Raw genomic sequence first — 7,031 nt, forward strand, 5'->3', positions numbered from 1 at the left:
AGATTTCCTTACCTTTGATCCAGCACTCCTGTCCTAGAAAGTTACAGAAATAACCACTCAAGTTTGCAGAACTATTGTACCACAAGTTGGCTTTGTTTGTTTGTAGCATTGTTTTGAAAAGCAAAAAGTCAGAAGCAAGCTAAGATGACCACCACTGGGGAATGGGGCTCAAACATGGAACAACTGTGAAGATGGCCCACATCGTGCGCTGTTGTACACAGGGTCGCTGGGAATCCTAACTGACTCAGGGGCACCTCGCATCAATAACAGCAATATGATATTGACTGATAACTTTTAGTTAAGTAAGCTATGGTGTGCCCATGTGATTATGATCCTTTAAAAATACATGGCAGGCCTGCTCCGTGCACTAACCCGGAAAGCTGTCACAATGTATGAAATGAATAAAGAGAAAGTGTAGAACCAAGGACAACCACGTTTGTATAATGACAAGTAAGTTATAATCGTAGACATTATGGGAATACTTGTGAGGCTGGCGCAGGAGCAGGCAGTGTTTCATTCTGTTATCCACGGATCGCTTTGGTTGGAACAGATTCATGGTACCCAACAACATCAACAACATATTGTGAAATCCGTTGCTGTAGAGCTGATTCAGACTCATGTCACCCGTGTGTCTCCCAGTCACACCGTGCTCCTTAGGGCTTGCAGTGACGGATCTGTCACCTGAAAGGCGAGCATCTTGTCCTGAAGTATGCCGTAAATGCGCCCGTGCCCATCAACAGCAGAAAGAGAGCTTGCATTTAGGGGCATCCTCGAGGAGACCACGGCAGCGTAAAGCAGACTGTGGCTATGGTGTCTTGCTTGAAATCAGAGTACACACCTTTGGCTTTGCAATTTACACATTGGGGAGTCAGGACTCAGTGTTTTACATTAAAGTGCAGAGTAATTTCGTGGGAAACTGCTGTTAACCACAAGCAAGTGAAGAGAGTCGTGTGCTTCAGTAAGTCTTAGGCCAGTCTCGGAATGTCTTTGTGGACTTTAGACGGCAGGGCCCTGCTTTTAATCACTAACAGCCAGGTAAATAAGAGCAGACTCGGCATTACGTAGCCCTTTCTGGTGACAGCAGCATTCAACCTGTGTGCGTCCGAGCAATGGAGCGAGTTGTCAAGATTCCATGGAGACTCCACTCCGTAACGTACCTTTGGCTAACTGCACTTTGTAAGGGGAGGATGTTCTAACTATGGGTAAAATAACATGGGTTACACTCTTTCAGAAGTAGATTGCCAACTCCGTCTTTGTTTCAAGTTGCTTCTGAGTGGATTTGAACCCCCAACCTTTGGTTTATAGCCAAACCTTTTGTATCATCATTATCTAGAGTGGGGGGGCAGAATCAAAGAGACAATAACTAAACCATCCTAGTGGTTATTTCTAAAAATATGATTTTTTAAATTTGATCTTTTTATTATACATTTCTCTTATGCATTCTTTTAAAAATAATAAATATAGATGTTTAAATATTTTTTCAAAGGTAAGTATCTTTATGTTTGCCATTTGATCCTTGTAATTAACCGCAAGAGATCATTAAAACAGGAGAAGGCATTTTAGTTCAAAAAGGCCAAATGATTTACCCAAGGTCACCCAATGGGCAAATCCCCATGCCAATTGGAGATTTTGTTCATCCCAGTATATCTGCCCACAGCCCGTGCTGCAGGGTACTGCACCCCTGAATTAAACTGGCACCAGCCCACCTCTGTTCAGTCACGGTGTCTCTTTCCTTGAAAATCCCATGAGGGTTCTGTGGTTGGATCTCCAGAAAGATGTAAAAGAATAGAGAAGCTCCGAGAGAACAGCCAGAATAATCAGGGGATGGCCTATGTCTATACCGCGGACAGACAGAGAAGGCTGGCTTTTAAAGCCAAGAGTAATGAAGACTATAAATTTTAATTTGTGGAAGAGACCGGGGCTAACTCAGAGGCACGTACTGTGTGTCCACCCCAGGAGTTTACAGCATGAGGGCATGTTTTGAAGTTTGAAAATGCTAACTTTCAGGTCAACAAAAACGAAATGTTTTCTGCCAAAAGCATCACCTCAAAGCTGGCATGAGGGGAAACTCTGATTGACGCCGATGTCAACTCATAGTGATGCTCAATAGCAGAATAAGCTGGGAGCCCGAGCCAGACTGGTCTTGCTACAATACAGCCCAGAGTCAACGACGGAGACAGAATCTGAGGCCACTGGCATGGCTCAGGGCCATACTTCTGATCATCGTTTTGCTCTTTTTCCATTCCCTGAGCCAAAAAGACTTCTTTTCTAATATTCTGGATCATATTCACTGGGCTTAGACTTTGTTTCTTCAATACACATCACGTAAACCTACTTGAATTTGCTTTTATGTTATTGCTTAAGACAATATCTTATTTTTACCTTCATTCTAAAAACCAAACTCATTGCCAGTGAGGTAGTGCTGGTTCAGGAACCTTATAGGTCAGGGTAGAATTGCGCCTATGGGTTTCCAAGACCGTAACTCTTTGTGGGGGTAGAAAGCCCAGTCTTTCTCCCTCGGAGTGACTGGTGGTTTTGAACTGTGGACCTTGAAGTTAGCAGCCCAGCCTGTAACCACTATGCCACCAGGACTCCTAACCCATCATTATAGGTCTCTTATTTACTGTTCCCCAAATGTGCAACCTTCCATTGTTTTCTTCGTAGATAATGTTCCTATTTATTGAATGTTCAAAAATTATTCTCAAGATCAAGCATATCATAGTGAACACTATCATCTTGATGTGCAGACTACACTCGAATTTATTTATATTCTTATTTTTTACATGTTTTTGTTTATTTAAATATAATCCAGTCTTAGTTAAATCCATGTATTCCAAAAACTATTCCCGGAATTTTTCATCTATTAAATGATTATATTCTGAGTTTGCTAACAGAATAAATTACACACCAGGACACATTATCATGTATGTTGATATTGCTACAATATGATAAATGATATTAAAGTAGAGATGCAATTGAAATGGCACAAGGTCATCACTAACCCCCATTAAAATGTTTATTCTGGTTTTTTTTCAAAATATACAAGTAAAGCAAAACACTGTTCACTCTAAGATTTCTTTCCTCTTTGACTTAGATTCTGTTCAACTTTTCGATATTTCATTTCTTCAACTACAACTTTGTCGATTACACCTGCTTCAGGCAAGGTGCATCTCTGGGCCCCGATGGTAGAGTCACTCTCTCATGCTGTGTCCCTACTACTCTCTGTCCTGAATGTTCTAGAAAACTTACCTTGAACAAAGAGCTAATAAACTCTACTATGGGCTATCGGATCCACTTTTTTTTTAATGGCCTCATTAACCACGTGATTACTAAAGGGTTCTCCATAAGGCCACTATGTGTGCAAATGAGTCAGGTATGTGTCCAGAAAGCCACCATCACCAGCCGCTGCTGGGTTGACCCAGAATCATGGCCGTCCTATGTGGGTTGGAGTCAAGTTGCTCCATAGGATTTGCAATGACTGATTTTTCAGGGCTTTCTGCTGAGGTTTTCTACTCTGGGTGACTTGAACCTCCAACCTTTTGATTAGCAGCCAAGTACATAAACTATTTGAACCACCCACGGGCTTCAGGTTTTGCTAATTCAAAAACTGAGACTACAAAATGTTCTTCCCCCTTGAGGATGGGGCTGCTACAGTGCTATACTCACTTGGGCGAGTGAAGGATCAACACTGCATCATCTAACTCTCCCTGTTCTGTCTCAGGAGGAAGACAATAAAATGGCCTCTTCCCCAGGAGTAAGGGTCTTACATGACACCCTCCATGCCCCACCCCCTTTAGCAACACCCTCTTGCCTTGTCTCTGAGGGAACTATTCCTGCCATAAATCTCAAGGGCTCTTGTTTAAGTGACTCATCCTGGTGCCTCTTCTCATTCCAAGGGTGCACATATGACCCCAGATACTACACTCGATTTTAGCTCAAAGGCCGAGAAGCCATTGAACATATGACCCCAAAGAGGCCAATCACTTGTCCTCCCAGAAATAAAGGAGCGGAGAGGCAGAAATGATGGCTGTCAGCCATTCTAGCAAAGGTGTCACAAAGGGACTGTATTATTTCCAGGACACGAGTTTCCCTGCCCCTTACCTTTTCATCTTTGCTTTAGGGCCGTTGGTCATCATTTGTTCTCACATAGCTGATTTTTAAAAGACGCTTAAAAGTCATTACTGTCACTGGGTCTGGGGGCTCCGGATCAGAGTCTCAAGGTCCACCAAGGTGAATTGGCATATATTCTATATAGACCACATTCTAGATCCTACTAGCAGCTGGGGTCTTAAGAGCTCTAATGTGTAACTATTGATCTCACCCTGCCTAGAAGAAAGAAATGTGAAGACAATTCAATACACGTGGAAATAAATGGATCCAATGAACTAATGGACCATTTGAACATTAATCTCCATAGCCCTGAGATTAGAAGGATTAGGTTCCCAGCTGCCATTAACAACTGCTCTAAAAGGGATCACATTAAAAATTCTACAGTGTTAGTCTGAGTTCTCTAGAGGAGAAAATGCTAAATAAAATCTCATAACATCCAATTCAATTCCAATAAGTAGCATTAAAGACCTTCCAAAGCCATGACAACAGAAGAGGCCATAAGTGGAGCTTGTGTGTGTGTGTGTGTGTGTGTGTGTGTGTGTGTAGATAGTTAGATAGATAAATTTATATCAAGAAAATGGCTCAGTTGTAGAAGTGGCAAGTGCTAAGTCTATGGTTCAGGTGTTAGGCTGACAGCTTCTCCTGACTCAAATAGCCGCAGGCACTGATGAAGGCAAGATGAGCAGGAAGAAGAAAGGCTTATGGCTACAGAGGCAGATGAACCCAAGGTCTGCAGCCAGAGGTGTGCTGCTCACAACTCCCAGGGTCAACAGGCAATATAACAATCCATTGGTTCAAGTCCAAAGAACTGGAGCCAGCTGTAGGACACAGACCCAGCAAAATCAAGCAAGTTTGTCCACAGTGTCCACTTATATTGGAAGCAGGTCACAATCCCCAAGAAACTTCCTTTCAAGTGATTGCATCAGGGCTGTGATCTGAGTAAGGGTGTTGTGTCCACCCTAATCTTCTTACACCTGCCTGGCTGCTCATTTCGAATCTCATTGTGGAGGTAATTAATTGCATCATGTCAGAACACGTCATAGCATTCTTAACTGCCAAACAACCGAAAATCCTGGCCCAGACAAGTTGACACAAAACTGAACTAAAGGACCAGGATAGAATGAAAGAAAAATGTGGATCAAAACTCAAGATCACCAAGGTGACTAGGCTTACTGATCATCGAGTGATTGGTGGAACCCATGGGACTCTGGCCCTCAGTCCCCCTTCAAGTCGGAAAGAAACACACTCCCATGGCTCAGTTTTCTGCCCAACAATAAACAGGGAAATAATAACACTAGAGGGGTAAGCACACTTTAGAATCATCACCCATTTGCAATCAAAGGAGCAGCATTTACCCAAGGACAAAATTCAGGATAGAAACAAAATAAGAAAGAACGGAAGTAGGAAACACAGGGCGGGAGTGGGATAAGTGATATTCTATTGAGGGAATTGCAATCAATGACTTAAAACAAACTACATATGAATATTTGAATGGAAAGCTGATTTGCTCCGTAAACCTTCACCCAAGGCACACACACAAAAGGTTAACATGTTAATTAATTAATTAATTAAAAATAGGTGCTCATTGCTCAGAGATGGTAGTCGTTATTATATAATGTTATTAGCTATAAAATATCTAATGAAGGGTCGTTGAAGGTCCAGAGATCACTCAGCAGCCCGAGTCCAGCACACTCCCCAGACCCACGGAAGGCAACAATAAGTGTTTTAAGAATGAATACTGAGGGAACGAATTACAAGGATCTACACGTGACCTCCTCCCTGGGGGATGGACAACAGAAAAGTGGGTGAAGGGAGACATCGGACAGGGCAAAATATGACAAAATAATAATTTATAAATTATCAAGGGCTCATGAGGGAGCGGGGAGGGGGCGGGCGTAATTAGGACCTGATGCCAGGGGCTTAAGTGGAGAACAAATGTTTTGAGAATGATGAGGGCAATGAATGTACAAATGTGCTTTACACAATTGATGTGTATATGGATTGTGATAAGAGTCGTATGACCCCCTAATAAAATGATAATAAAAAAAAAAAAGACACACACACACAAAGAATGAATACTGAGATCGGAAGAGACTTCCAGTCCTTCCATGAGAAACAAGAGAGTGTCCTTCCTACATACGACGAAAATGACTTAAAAATGTTTGGGCTTAACGCCCATCTCAGTGGCAATAAGCAGCATTAAAGACCTTCCAAAGCCATGCCAACAGGGAGGCCATTGCACGACCATCTCAGCCAGCCTCACCGAGCAAGGGCTCTGAACGTCAAGGGCACCCAAAGGGCGGTAGACGGCCTAAGACAGGAAGCTCCCCAACAACAACATTTATAAAATGATAAGTAGGTTTTGAAAATGGAGAAACAACTAAGATGCATGACGAGGGAAATACATACTATGAGAACTTAACACTGCAAGAGCCCTATCTTCCATCTGGGACCCTAAAAAGCTTTAAGACGAATGAAACGTGGGTGCTGCATAAACATAGACTCCTTTTTTTTTTTTAACAAAATGATGGATTTTACGCCCTTCAGCAGATGGAGCACAAATGGCTGTCACAGCGAACAGGGTGCAGTCTGGATGCTGTTTCCCTTTGAACGGGGGCTTATAATTGCTTCTGAACTTATAAATTCATAATTGGTTGAGTCTAAGGACACATAGGGTGTAGCCATGTTTCTACACATCAGAAAAGAGGGAGGAATTTAGTCCCAGGGGGCAGGGGTGCTTGGGCTGGTGGTAAGAAAAGAACTCAGATGGAAAACTCTAGCCTGTGGGAGATCGAGAGCAGCCAGCTGGACAAGAGGAGAACAGATGGAGAGGAAAAGGGACTTCCGCGAAGGTATGCAGGACGAGCGACAGGTTTTGCTGTTCGATCTGCTGCTGTAGAGTGGGCTCTGACACAGGGGGA

This window comes from Echinops telfairi, unplaced genomic scaffold (genome assembly GCF_000313985.2).
Source record: "Echinops telfairi isolate 266 unplaced genomic scaffold, ASM31398v2 ScPeMD7_23;HRSCAF=83, whole genome shotgun sequence".
Lineage (NCBI taxonomy): Eukaryota > Metazoa > Chordata > Mammalia > Afrosoricida > Tenrecidae > Echinops > Echinops telfairi.